Source organism: Symphalangus syndactylus, chromosome 17 (genome assembly GCF_028878055.3).
Source record: "Symphalangus syndactylus isolate Jambi chromosome 17, NHGRI_mSymSyn1-v2.1_pri, whole genome shotgun sequence".
NCBI classification, from domain to species: domain Eukaryota; kingdom Metazoa; phylum Chordata; class Mammalia; order Primates; family Hylobatidae; genus Symphalangus; species Symphalangus syndactylus.
The window spans coordinates 41,022,755-41,038,254 of record NC_072439.2 but is presented as its reverse complement, the minus strand read 5'-3'; the positions used below and the strand labels follow the sequence as shown (position 1 = coordinate 41,038,254).

General features: G+C 35.2%; 1 protein-coding gene and 1 pseudogene across 1 annotated transcript in view; both read left to right on the top strand.

The window, feature by feature from the left end:
* The window catches only part of SLC2A13 (solute carrier family 2 member 13), a 367,374-nt gene that overhangs the window by 37,775 nt on the left and 314,099 nt on the right, over positions 1–15,500 (top strand). The gene's annotated exons all lie outside the window — the stretch shown is intronic.
* Positions 358–705, top strand: LOC129466554 (large ribosomal subunit protein eL30-like; annotated as a pseudogene).

Genomic DNA, 15,500 nt, shown 5'->3' with positions numbered 1-15,500 from the left:
AAGAAGACACTGTGGTCAGCTCTTGATTGTTCAGGCGCTGTCTAGCTCTTTCTTTGTGACTTGTGTTTGGGCCATATTCCTGCTGTTTTTACCTCTCATCAGTGAATGGATGAGAAAAAAAACAAAATAACTCATATTAAGTTAATTAGTTTGACATTTATCAGCTGTGTCTATGATACCATTTTTGTAGAGTATGTTATTTTTAAGTTTATGGGAAAATTTATAATTCTGAGGGTTAAGTTTTCTGTGAAACAAAACATTTGTTCACCATGATAAGAATGAACAATTTGCTTTTCTCATTCCCTGGCCATCTTGGCGGCTGTTCTTGGTTGGCCATCTGGCACCTAAGCCAGGAATATGATGGTGGCAAAAACGATGAAAAAGTCACTAGAGTTGATCAACTCTAGGCTCCAACTTGTTATGAAAAGTGGAAAGTATGTGCTGGGGTACAAGCAGATTCTGAAGATGATTAGATAAGAAAAGGCAAAGTTGGTCATCCTCACTAACAAGTGCCCAGCTTTGAAGAAATCCCCAATAGAGTACTATACCATGTTGGCCCAAACTGGTGTTCATCACTACAGTGGTAATAATACTGGACTGGGCACAGCATGTGGAAAATACTACAGACTGTGCACACTGGCTGTCATTGATCCAGGTTATTCTGATATGTTTAGAAGCATGCCAGAAGATACTGGTGAAAAGTAAACCAAGCAAACTAATTTTTCTTTAGTAAAACTTGCCAGAGGTTTATCCTTGTAATCCCAGCACTTTGGGATGCTGAGGTGGGAGGATCACTTGAGGCCAGTAGTTGGAGACCACCCTGGGCAACATAGTGAGACCCTGTCTCTATAAAAATAAAACAAAAAATAAACAGCTGGGCATGGTAGTGGTTGCCCGTTGCCCCAGCTCCTCAGGAGGCTGAGGCAGGAGGATTTCTTGAGTCTAGGAAGTCGAGGCTGCAGTGAGCCAAGATTGCATCAGTGTGCACCAGCCTGGGTGACAGAGTGAGACCCTTTCTTCAACAAGAAAAAAAGAATAAGCAATTTTCACCGGAAGCAACCTGTCTATGGGATTAAACAGTGAAGTAGAAAGAAGAGAAAAAGTAAATAGAAAAATTGGATTTTATGCTGAATATTCTTTGACTAATATAAAGTTTGGGGAGAGAGAAGAAACGTGCAGTTGTATGTGCTTTAATATTTCTGCAGTCATGAATAGATGTGTAATAAATTAGTAGTTTCTGCAGTCCAGAATAGATGTGTAGTAGTAATACTAATTAGTATTAGTAGAATGATGAGACAAAAATGAGTAGAAAGCTATATGTTTAGGGAAACAGCAGAATGATATTAGAAATTAACACGAATTGCATAGAATTAGCATGTCTGTGTAAATAAGATGGTTTAAAAGGATTTGGAAACAATATTAACCATGTTTAGTATGTTTAAATAATATACTCATTTTATTACTAAAGAGTAAGGTTCTTTCAAATAAACATGATTCTTAGATACAAAATATATTATCAACAACAGCAACAGCAACAAAGTGAGATCCCATCTCTACCAAAATTAAAAATTAAAAAATTAGCCAGGCGTGCTGGCGCGTGACTGTAGTCCTGGCTACTCGGGAGGCTGAGGTGGGAGGATCACTTGAGCCCAGGGGTTCAAGGCTGCAGTGAGCTGTGATTGCACCACTGTACTCCAGCCTGAGCACAGCGGAGGACCCTATTGCTTAAAAATAAATAATAAATAATAAATAAGAATTTATATAGTAAACTAGCACTTGTGCTTTCCTCATGCATCCTATACATTAGCTAACTGAATCCTAAAGCCTCTTGGTATCACCCTCAATTTACATTTTTGTACACCAGGAACCAGATAAGTCATTTTCCCATGGTTACATATGAAGTGTAAGTGGCAAAGCTGCAACTTGAATATTGTTCGTTAGTGAAATTCAAACATGTTCTGTCTGTATGCCACATAACGTGTATGATTTACTTTGAATTTATTTAAATTAGTTTCCCTAAGAATTGTAAAACTAAGTCTTTAAGATTTTTAAATCTCATAATTTGAGAAAAAAAGCTTTTTGTCAACTTTGAGATTTAGCTTTTGATAGTTATGTGGCTCTGATATCTTTTCATGAAGACTTAATTTTCTTTTCATTGACTTACTTCATTTTAACTTGCAAGCTTAGTTCATGAAACTGCCTGACAAACCCAAAGCAATCTTCCGCCTCTTATGAGCGAACTCATGAGTCTTTCTTATCCACAGGAGTACACTTACCATATTATGCACCATCATAATTATGTGTTTTTATTAATTGTACTTGTTTGTCTCCAGCTACATCACTCAGTTCCTTGTATTTTACATTTTATGTGTAGGCATGGCATTTTATTCTGGTATGTGTGAAACATTTTCGGAATAAGTGATGGATTATTATTGCTTATTTATATCTTAATTCTACCTCTAGAACATAGTGGGACATCTTTTCCTAGTGAATATTTATTAGGCAGAGTCTGAAGGAGCTGATAGTCTTTAATGCTTTATCCCTTTCTTTAAAAGTGCATGTTATTTCCCTGACCAGACATTGATGTACTACTCGATTTTCCTTTAGGATAGTGATATTTTAGATAAGTAGGACTAGAGGAATATGTGTGGGTTTGTTTTATGGCTAGCTTTGGGGCCATTTACTGAATGTTACACTCAGTACAGTTTGTTCTTTCACTCATTGCATTATACATCATGAGATGCAGGCCTGAAGCTTTCTGGCTGACCTCTTTGCCTGGGGAGAGTGGTAGGTTTCAGGGGCTCAAAGTTAAATTTATAAATATTTAATCTCAAACCTCTACACTTAGTTACTTCGATTAGGATGCTCCGTTTAATATGTGTGTGTTTTCTTAAGTTGCTTTGAATGTGTAAGTTTTCTAAAGCTTTTTAAAAAGTGTGCCAAGTATAAATACTTTTAGAGGGACTGTTTAGCCACATAAACATGAATATTAGGATTAGACAGTCTTGCCATTTACTGGCTGTGTGACCTTGGGTGTTTTATCACGCTTCTGATGTTATAGCTGGTTGTAAAATGGGGCTAACAATAACTATTTCAATGTGCTTTTGTGAGACTTTGAAATAAAACGCTTATGTAAAACCTACCTCATGGTAGGTATTTAAGAAATCATTGTTTAGCTCCTGACTCACCTCATCTCCATTGTGGTTATGTTTTGTAATAAAGTATCACAATAGAATATTTGTATCCTCTGAAAATAATTGGCCCTTTGGGTCACTTCAGGTTGTGGTAGAGAAGTTATAAGGTATCCAAGCCATATAGAACATTTATAGAGTCTTGGATGACAGCTGACAGCTAACAATTTTTGTTTGTTTGTTTGAGACAGTCTCATTCTGTTGCCCAGGCTGGAGTGCAGTGGTATGATCACAGCTCACTGCAGCCTTGACCTCCTGGGCTCAAGTGATCCTCTTGCCTCAGCCTCCTGAGTAGCCAGGACTACAGGCATGCACTACCATGCCCAGCTAGTTTTTTTTTTTTTTTTTTTCCTTGTAAAGATGAGGTTTCACTATGTTGCCCAGGCTGGTCTGGAACTCCTGAACTCAGGCAATCCTCCTGCCTTGACTTTCCAAAGTGTTGGGATTATAAGATAGGTGTGAGCCACCATGCCTGGCAACAATAGTTTATAAAAGGGCAGATTGTACAGGGTAGCAGAGAGATTTGAGTAAGTTATTAACATAGCCAGAATAATCCATAATTATTGTGTACTCTCAGCAATTTATTTTCATGTCGATATTCCTGTTCAGGTAGCCTTCTGTGGACGGGAGTTACCTTCATTTTGCTTTCTGGTCTCACTTAAATATTGCTGTTCTATCTCTTCATTTTTTAGTATCTAAAATTTAAGCTTTTCAAGATAAGTATAACTTTCTGGTATCAGTATATACAGTATTTGCTTAATGAATTAGAAATAAACTGGGATTGTTTTGCTGCGTCACTTAAGGATATCAATATTTAGTTTTTAAATGCTCCTTTTAATCAGTATTATTCAGTTTTAAGAAAAAATAATTTTTCTTTGAAATGATCAATTTTTAGATTGAATTTTTATTTGATAAGGTTTGATTTAATTAACCATCAGTTACAGGTTTTTGAAGGATTTCTAGTACTAAAACTAATGATTCACTGTGATTTTTGCTGTTGCTTCTCACAACTAACACTTAGTCTTTTATGATAGCCTTGAACAGCATCCTCAATGGAAACAGTAACAATTTTGATGAAATATTTTGCTCTATTTGTTATGGTGGAAAGTCAGTCTACTGAGATTTTCCTATGAGATGTAGCTTGCTTGTGATGGATTCCGATTTTGGTAATTTTAAGAAGGCAGAAGAACACCGTGGGACACTTACTTGGAATGAAGTTCCCTTGCTTTTAAAAAGAATTTCCTTGCACTGTGGGAGTCTGTTAGTCTTTTTCAGAGATTATTGTCATTTTTATTCTTTCCTTCTTTTATCAATAAATAATGACTCCATATTAGGTATTTTTATTTACATTGAAATATATCAAAATAATGTTTACTATTTATTTTTGAAACTTACATGTTAAAAAGTTAAGACCACTTTCTTGTGACAAGTGGATTAGGGGTACGTGTGTATGTATGTGTGAGTATACATATTAATATATATGTATACACAATACACATAATATAATACATATATTTTAGAGACAGGGCGCTCTGTCTTTGCCATCCAGGCTGGAGTACAGTGGAGCAATTATAGCTCACTGCAGCCTTGAACTTGTTGACTGAAGTGATCATCCTGCCACAGCTACCTGAGTAGCCGGGATCACAGGTGTGCCCGACCATGCTTGGCTAATTTTAAAAAATGTTTTATACAGACAGGTTCTTACTGTGTTGCCCAGGCTGATCTCAAACTCCTGGCTTGAAGCGATCCTCTCACCTTGGCCTCTGAAAGTGCTGGGATTACAGGCATGAGTCACCATGCCTGGCCATATATTTTATATTTTAAATGTTATTTATAATTGGTACTGAAGAATTCTCATACAAAAATCACTGGAGAAAAATAATTCGAAGTTTGATATATTTTGTGTAAGAACTGATGTTTTTTTTAAAAAAAGTAAAAAATAGTTAATGAGACTATAGTCAACATTTTTCTGGGGTAAGCTGAATAAAACATGAAGTCAAGTCTTTATATATTTGGATTTGCACACCTTAATTAGTCCGTCCTCCATGACTTTCTTGTTGGAGTCATTCTTCCGGTTATAAATAGCCCTGGCTTGGTCATCCAAATGAACGTGCATGGCTATTGTCATTTCATTGCTATGGCAATTTTGCAATTAGTGTGGTAGTTGCTGGCACACTTCTGGGCAAGGGTTTTGATGCATTGACTTGGAAGTGGAAGAATAAAACTGCTTTCACAGCTGCTGTGTGATTCTGAATAGAGACATAGCAGCTGCTTTTTTTTTTTTTCTTCAGTGTTTTTTTTTTTTACTAATTTAGATGTAGGCATTATACTTCAATGAATTGTTGGCAGGAATATCTCCTTGTTCCCCTGTCTGTCAAAGGAAAACTAATTTGGATTGCAAGTAAATATTGGGGCATGTTGTTTGTGAAAGTTTCTTTCACTCCTTGTGAAAGAAAGTAGTCCTGTAACTGGTTTTTCTGTCTATCCTTTATCTTCAAAACAGAAATGTCACAAGTTGTGGAATAATCAGTAACTGACAAATAAACTTCACTGGGAGATTTTTAGTTATTGAAATTTATGGATTTGTCCCATTTCTAGGGATAAAATAAAAAGTTGATTGGAGGCATTAATGAAGGCATATCTATATAAAATAAGTTGTAAAATAGATACCGGAAAAATGGTATTTATAGAATCATTAATGAAGGGGTACCTATATAAAATAACTTGTAAAATAGATACTGGATAAATGGTATTTATAGAAGCATTAATGAAGGGGTAGCTATATAAAACAACTTGTAAAATAGATACCAGAAAAATGGTATTTATAGTGGCTAGCTTGCTATTAACTTTTTTGGTCAATGACACTTAAAATGTGAGCTATAATGGCTCCTTATTCTTCCATCACCAAGTTCTCAAAAGACAGATAAAGCAGGATAGTAAATCAGTCTTTCAAAAGGAACATTTTTCTCTAAATATAGAGCATAATTAATGTTAATGTCACCCTCGAAGATTTTAGGAAAATTTTCTCCTACAACTTTAATTTGGATGTTTATAGTAAACCCTTTAATTTTTTTCTAAGAGCTTATTACTTTTCTTTTAAACATGGAAACTCAGTATAATTTTCTTCTAGAAATACGGAAGCTTATACAATGCAGTGAAACTTAGTTTAGCCATTGATTTCTCTGCTGAAAGTACTCCTAAAATATCTTAGAGAGTTGATGTTTTAAGTTACAAACGTCGTCTTCTGTTTTTTTCCTGATAGTCCTCAGATATATATGCTTTTTTTTCTGTTTTGCATTATCAGCAAATAATTAGTACTTCTTTTTTTCTTTTTTTTTTTTTGAGACGGAGTCTCGCTCTGTCGCCCAGGCTGGAGTGCAGTGGCGGGATCTCGGCTCACTGCAAGCTCCGCCTCCCAGGTCACGCCATTCTCCTGCCTCAGCCTCTCTGAGTAGCTGGGACCACAGGCGCCTGCCACCACGCCCGGCCAATTTTTTTGTATATTTTTAGTAGAGACGGGGTTTCACCGTGGTCTCGATCTCCTGACCTCGTGATTCACCCGCCTCGGCCTCCCAAAGTGCTGGGATTACAAGCGTGAGCCACCACGCCTGGCCAATTAGTACTTCTTTACGTCAGTATCCATGTTCACAAGTGATGGATCTTTTGAGGTTTTGGGATATTTTTTTCCCCTGAAGCTACCAAAATAAGAAAATAAGAAATTTAGTTTTTTTTCATGAATAATAATCTTGATTTCTGCTCAGGGGACTATCCTCTACCATCAGCTAGGGCAGATTAAATTGAAGATTGCAGGATTTCTCATTATAAAACTGTGGCCTCACAAGACCACTTATCTGATCTCTTAAAAACTTAATAAGCTTATTTTTGGTATGAATTTTTTAACCCATCAATTTTTAACGATTGACTTTTGTATGTAATAAGAAGTAGGGGTTCAATTTTATTTTTTTACACATGGATACCCAGTTGTCTTACCACCATTTATTAAAAGGTCCATCTTTTCCCCCCGATCTACAGTAGCTGTTCTGTTGTATGTGAAGGGCTGATGTGTGGGTGTGTCTCATTCTGGGTTTTCTATTCTGTTCTAATGGCCTTTCTTTTTCTGTATATACTGTGTTTATTATAGTAGCATATAGTCAATCTTGATATGGGGAAGGAGAAGTCTTCTTTTATTTTTCAAGAGTAGTGACTCATCTTGGCCCATTGTCCTTCCAGCAAGGTATCAACTTTTAAATTTCCTTTTTTTTCTTTTTTTTTTGGATTGTCAAATTTGAAAACCCCCACAAACTCATATGGGTTTTGATGTCAACTGTATTAAATCTGTATGTCAATTTGGAAAGTACAGTCATCTTTTGATGTTCATGGGGTATCGGGTTCATGACCCCAGTTGTGTGGACACCAAATTCTGTGGACGTTCAAGTCCCTTGTATAAAATGGTGTAGTATTGGCATATATCCAACACCTCTGCTTCAGTGTACCTTAAATCATCTCTAGATTACTTGTAGTACCTAATACAATGTAAATGCTATGTACATAGTTGTTACACTGTATTTTTAAAACTTTGTATTATTTTTGATTGTGTTTCATTCCCAGAATGACCCTCTATATTTCTAGTTATGTTTTTTGCCTCAATGTTTATGTTGTCTGGATTAATATGGCTATCTTCACTTTCTTTTGCTTAGACTTTTCTGTTTATGTTTTTTATCCTTTTGCTTTTAGTCTTGTTCCTATCATTTTAAGTTATGTTTCCTGTACAAGACTAAAGTATAAATTTTAAGTCCAGACTGATTGCTCTTCTTTTTACTTGGTACATTTGATTCATTTATACATATTAGATCTACCATTTTCTGTTGCCTTTTCTTTCCCAGCTTATTTATGCTTCTTTTTCTCTTTTTGCCTTTTTGAATTGCCTTGCTTGTGTGTGTATATATATTTTTTCATACAATTTTTTCTCAAGTAGTTTGGAAGTTATATTTGCATATATTTTTAGTAGTTGCCACTGAAATTTTACTCATACATATTTAACATAACAAAATCTGAAGTTACATAAAATCTTTATCCTTATTCTGAATAATATATGCAACTTAAACCACATTAACTTTCTTTAACCTTCTCCCAATTTTAGTTCTATTGTTGTCATGTCTTTTGATTCTCTTTTCTTGAGCTTGCATTTATGCACCACAAGATACTGTTGATGACTTTAAAATTTATTTTCTACATCTTTTATCATTTTCTATGCTCTTGATTTCTTCCTGCATCTTTGTTCTTGCACTATCCATTTGGGATCACTGTTTATCTAAAATACACTTTCAGAATTTCCTTATTTAGGGATTTTGCCCTTATTCTTGAAAGATAGTTTTTTCTGTTGGACTGGAAACATAAGTTGATTGTGCAATGAAGATACTATTTTACTGTTTTTTGGGTTCCATTGTTACTGTTGAAAAGTCAGCTGTGGTTTAATAAAGAAATTCTAGCAGCAGTGAGAATATTGAGTATGCCCAAAATAAAGCGATTATTTCTTGTTTCCCACTTTTGTATTTAAAACAAAAACAAAAGCTAAAGCAAAAAAACAACCCAGTATACATGGGAATTTTCCTTTCTGCTTTGATTTCTGCTCTCTTTCCATAAGTATGAAGATAAACACACAAACTTAGGGTTGAACATACCTAAAGAAAGGAAACCTTAGGATTTTGGGGATCCTTTACAACTTGCCATGACAAATGTAACAAAAGAAGGTTTTTAAGTTTTTGCATTTACTGCTACTTATTTAAGTAGTTTTCATCAAGTTAAAGTTAGCCCTTTGAAAATGAATGTAAATTATCTTTAGCCATATACCTATCATATATTATTTAACTGTCATCCATTCATCATCCTTCCACATCTGTCTGTATGTCTGTGATACTATGAGCTATCTATCCATCGATGCATCCATCCATCCATGCATCCATCCATCCATTGATAAAGATTTTCATCCACAATTTCTGGCTTACAACAAAAGACCTTTGTTACAGTCTTTTAAAAATAATATTGGGGCCCTTTGGGCCCCGGAAGTAGGATCAGGAAACAGAATCTATCTCTCCCTGGCCTTCTCTTGATCTCCTTTCACTGTCCAAGACAGGACTCTAATCTTCCATTGTGGATCATAAGGCCCGCAGTCCAGAGGGCATCCTCCCTATACCCTTGGAGGAAGGAATGCCACACAGAAGGGTCAAGAAGAATCTAACAGGCCTTTCTGGGTTTCCTCATTAATTCTGTTAGTGTAAGGTCATACCGTTTTTGTCCGATCACATTTTGACATGGTTATCTATGCTTCAATCATGATTTTTCAATGAAGTCTCCATAGCTGAACACGTGGAGGTTCCTGGAGGGTGGCACATTCAGGAAGGGCATGGAAGCTCCGTGCTGCTTCCCTATACATTGTCCTGTGTATTTCTTCATCATATCCTTTAGATCAAATCGGTAAACAACTTTCCCTGAGTTCTGTGAGCTGCTCTAGCAAAGAAATCAAACCTAAAGGGGGAGTTTGGGAACACCAGCATGAAGCAGCATGAAGCTGATTGGTCAGAAGTTGATTGCTGTGGTGTGAGGGCAGAGGAAAAACAGTTTAAGGTTTTCCATACTCAATGTGTATCTATTTTATCTATCTATATGTCTGTCTTATCTATCTGTCATCCAGTTTTCTATCTACTTCCTCTGTCTCCTCTGGCATAGGGTATTAACTCTGTATAAATGAAATGTATTGAAATGTGCCATTAGCATACTTGTAGATGGAGAGTTTGTAAAAATCTAATAAAAAAGGATAAGACAATGGAGCTAGGTGTTTTACAGTCAAATCATTGAGGTAAAGTATGAGTAGCAGCAGTGCCAAAAGTTATATTACCTCATCATATGTCAAAGGAAATCACTACCACCTCTATTCTGGCTGTATCAGTGTCTCAGAGTTACTGCAGCAGAAATAAGTGATAATGCCACCATTGATGCCAGCTAATTTTTGCAAGAGCTAGGCTCTGTTGGCTGAGTCACAGCTGCCACTAGATCTACAAGTAGAGTGAAAAGATGTTTATTAGCCATGGAGAGTAATACATGGGTTTATTTTAATCAACTTGTTCTAAAGCCAGCCTAAGAGAGATGATACTGCCCTTTTCACAGTCATCTGACTCGTTCATGAAGTCTTTGTCATATAATGTGGAGTCTGTTTCTCAGAATATTATGAGCCATAGTTATGGCATCTTGCTTATCACCCTTCATAAGTGTTAGGTAGCTATATAATCTTTTTCAGCCCTACAGGAAAAAGTTTGTTCAAATGTTGTAAAATGTTTCACCATAATTAGTGCCTGCCATTTCAAAGAACTAAGCAATTTGGAGTTACGTGTATATAGCTGGTTTACTGAAGAACAAAATATGAAATTGATTAAGTCCATTAAAATAATTTTGGCTGCACGGTAAAGAGAATTGAATGACGTTCCCTCTCTTTTTTTTCAGTCCATTTCCTTTCATCTTTAGTGAGATCTAGCTTTATGATGAAAGCCAGATGATACAGAACTAGAGCTCCAAAAAACAGACTTTTTGTTTCATTTTAGGAATGCAATTTCTAATTCTTCTCATTGCTCTGTAACAAACTTTTCTATTTTCTAATTTAAAAGTATCTTGGAAGATCAAGTGCAAAAGGTATGCATGTAGAAAATAATCCCCTATTTTATAGTTATAAAATAAGGGAAAGTGAAGGTTAATTTGGCTGTGTTTTTCCTCAAACATTGGAAAGCTGACTATAGTTAGAGGACTATGATTGCCATGGATTATCATCGAAGACCCTGGGAAAACAAGTTGTGTGACATTGTTTGTAGATCTTAAAAACATGCCTATTTCTTCTGCATGTTTACTTGGTTAGGATTTTACTATATATTTATAGTAAAATATATATATAGTAAATTATCTATCTATCTATCTATCTATCTATCTATCTATCTATCTATCTATCTAGAGAGAAATTTTCAAGTGTAAGCAGCGTAGGGACATTTATATGCCCTAGATGGAAAGATAATATTAGAAGCGGTTGATGAAGATAATATCTGTTGGTGGGTGGCTTTTATTATTTTTACCACTTCAAAATTCAAAGGCCAGGACCATTCAGTCTAAGTTTCAGACACGGGAAATAATTAACAGAGATCTTTGGTAATTAAGGTGGACATTATGTTGCTCTATAATCTGTGCTTCTTTGAATGTTGAAAAAATAAATAGAAATTTTTGTTTAAAAATTATTCAGGCATAGTGTTCCAACTGCATAAAATTCTTAGCCATTGTTATCACATGCTAGAACAGAAAAAGACCAGTTAATGCTTTGAAGTGGATATCAGAGAAGTCAAGAAATTCTGTCATTGTAGCTCAAGAAATATGTTACTTAGAACTAGGAAAATAGAACCACTGGAAAAATGGTTGAGGAAATGTTCAGCAGTGTACCCATTTACCTGGATTTCTGTAGTCCAAATTAAGTAAAATATTAAATAAAACACTTGAGTCACAATAATTTTCCCTCAAATATCTATAGTTGTTGCTCTATGTCATTTCATATTACCTGCTTTTTATTACTTTGTGGACAAGCTATTTTTTCTTCCTGCCCCATCCATAAAATTCTTTTTAAATCAATTTTTATTAACCTTGCAAATCAGAAAATTATATAGGATGTTTCCAGCTTTAGCGCCTATACCTGAGCTCATTTATTTTTCTTATAATGGTTTCTTTTTCAACAATATCTTTTATCATTGCAATTTCCTTTGCTTTCTGGTCATGGAGAGCATATTAAATTGATGTTCTATACTTCTGATTCAGACTTCACACAGCTTCATTTCTACTCTTTACTGTGTCCAGCGTGGGGTTTACTTTTGTTATTATTATGTATTCTGCTATTAAATTCGTGTGTTTTTACAGTCCTTCCTTATGCTACTCATTTCCCTATTTAATTTTAGTCTGTTGTCTTTTTATTTGATTCCCTCCTCATGGCTCTTCATTTCTGCTTTTTGTTTGTTTGTTTTGTTTTGTTTCGTTTTTTGACACGAAGTCTCGCTCTGTCACCCAGACTGCAGTGCAATGGCGCGATCTCGACTCCACCTCCCGGGTTCTGCTTTTTAGGCAAGGTCAAATCATCTTATAAAAAGAACAGCTTAAAAAAATGCTGGAGACTGTGTTCATTTATTATTTTGCAACTCTAGTATTTCCTTCAATAGTTTATTCTATTTTACTCCTCAGCTCTTTATTGCATGAGCATTTCTACAGCTAAATTCTAGTCCTGGGCTAGTCATATTCTGTACATATTCCTTGTGCATTTCATTGACACCTATGCAATTATCATCTGTATTCAGGTGATTCACATCCTTTTAGCTCTGATTTAGGCCACACTGTTGTTCTTAGAACATTTGCCTCTAGATGTCACATAGAGTTAAATATGACAAAGCACCACTTATGTTGCTGCTTGTTAAATTCACTGCCTTGGGGAAAGCATATTGATTTCTTATTAACCTTTGTGCATTCCACTTTTCAGGTGGAAACGCATACTGCTTCTGCTTATGTAGCACTTCATACAGTGATCTTTCTCATGTTTTTATAACCTCTTAAATCTGTTTTAGGAAATTTCTTGAATATCAGTTTCTTATTTTGCCATCACTTCCTGTCAAGAAATTCTTTCTTTCTCTGTGTTTTTCCCTGGCTTTTCTCATGAAATGTTGTTCTCTTTATAACACTACTATTCTTAAACTTAAACTTAATTTAATTGATGAATACTCTCTCCAAAAAGCAGAACTTACTTCTAATATCTGAGAGTTACAGGCTTCCCATTCTAATGTGTATGTAAGAATCTAGTATGGAATAAGAAGGGAATGGTTATGTAAGTTACATCTTAGTATTGGAATATTATACTGTTATTTAAAATGATTTTGTACTACAAGGGTGCCAAACCAGGGTTTGTTGTATGTGGCTCTGTAGAGATGTGTTTTGTTTGGTTGGTGTTTTTTTTTTTTTGGCCTGTGGAGTGTGTTGTACCTTAGTTGTTATGCAAGCAGCTTAATATCTTCCACTCAGTTAGTCTCCTATATTTGTGGTACATGCCTAGCTTATGTAAGAAGTTTGAGACCCTTTTTGGAAAAGAATATTTTAAAGAGAAGGAAAATGCAGTATGAGTGAAAACTATAGATTTGTAGAAAAAATACTGACAGTTATAAACAAATTTAAACAGTTGTTATCTATGAGTGATTAGAGGTGATTTTTATTCACTTTACTTCTCACCTGTAGTTTCCAAATTTTCCCTAATGAATATCATTAGGGAAACCAATCAGTTAACACTAGTTTAAAAGAATATGGTTTTGTGTATGCATTCCATAGTACTAATCAATAGCTTTTTATTAATCAATAACTTACTCCATGCCCTTAGGCTTGACACTTAGGCAACTTATAGTACAGAAGATATGTGAAATCTGATCATTCCATTAACAGGCTTGCAGTCCTGCTTGGAGAGACAAATGTGATACAGGCTCTGCTGGGATGTTACCAGTGAAAAAGGACATAGACAGATAGAATATTCTCCAGCAATCTAACAGACGTGGTCATTTTAGCCATGGGAGACTTCACTGAGTTGAAAGGCTGATGACATGTTTGTAATACTATGTTAAGAGCTCTTGAAGTCTGCAGACCACTGACGTTGCTAGGTATCTCCACAGAGAGAATCTTTCTTATAACCTGACTCTTCTGTTACAGGCATTTTATGTTGGTATTTTGTACACTTTGAAGTTTCCCGGCATCTTTTCTGAGTGTCTTAAGCCTTATTAGAAAAAAATAGAAACTGAATTCTAAATTGTTAACAACCTGGTAACCATAGATTCTTGACTGTTTGGAAAAAATATAAACATAGCAGCCCCGAGCGAGACAGCCAAACCAAAATATCCACAGCGAGGGATTCTGATGCCTTTGACAGATTCTGTTTCTTTTTATTAAAAGTATTTCTTTAGAGATGATAAAGAAATAATTTGCAAAATGAAACTAGAACGTCATAATCCTTCTTGTTCAAGAAGCATTATTATTAAAAGGTAGCTTCATGTGCTTCTAAGAAGCTAATTAGTTGCTGCCTGGCTTATCATGCTGAGAGACAGCTGTGATTCATGGGTATTTATCCATCACAACAGGATTTTCTAATGGTATTTGGTTATGAAATTATTTATACTTCTGACTCAGGCCTTTAAAAGGGCTTCCAGCCGTTTTTGAAAGCCAACTTCTGCACTCCAGAGTGTTTTGTGCTGTTGAGATGGTGAATCAGCTTGCAGTGTGGTAATGTGTGAATCCGGTCGTACTGCAGTGTCTGAGATGCAGTTTTCTGGTGAAACGTCTCAAGCCAAGTGCGATAATGAGTGTTCATTGTTGCAGATCTTATAATTTTGTAGGAAATTTTCTAAGAAACTGAGCTTTTTCAAAATATTTAGAAATAACACCAATATGGATTTTTGTGGTTATGTTTACTCTAATAAGCTGTTAACAGGAATTTATACCATTATATTCCTTATGTTAATTTCAATGTTTGAGTTTAGTATGGACTATTAATAACTTGTTTTTTCTTTATCAGGCTTTTATTTTATTTGGTTAGTGATTAGAATAGGAAAGAAATCAAAAGCTCTTCATAGAACTCTCCTGAACTTTAAATATTTAAATCATATTTAAATATTATTCATTACATTCATTTTTAAAGCACTGAACTCTTCATTTTGAAGATCTCAAATCATCATCTTTGAGTTATAGTACCAGAGCAAAAATGTGAGCCCTGATATATTTTCTTTCTGTAAAACAGGTTTTAGGTAAATAACGGGAAATTTTTGCTCATTTATTTGAATATTTCTGTGGCTTATATAAATCGAGGGCTGAATTATACAAATACATAATAGTGATTTGAAACAGACTCTAAAGTTAAGCAGTAGTTTTACTTAACCATCCCTTCTTAAGTAGGATAATGAGCTTTGTTGAGGGACAAAATTCCATTTGTTTTCCCAAAGTGGAAAGTAGATTTTGGGATGACAAAGCCTTCATGTCCAAGGTTTTCCAAAAGTGAGCTCCATGTTTAGAAATCCATAAATTATAGTTTGCATGGGTTGCTTTTATTAACAGCAAGGTGAGTTGTTAACAGGCTCTGTGCTTAACATGTGCGTATTGGGCAGATGTGAGTAGACTGAGCACGGATCCTCCTACTTTTCCAGTTTTATAAAGCGGTTTTAAGGTTTAAACTTGCCTAGTCCCAAGTTATACAATTAATCATACTCAGTT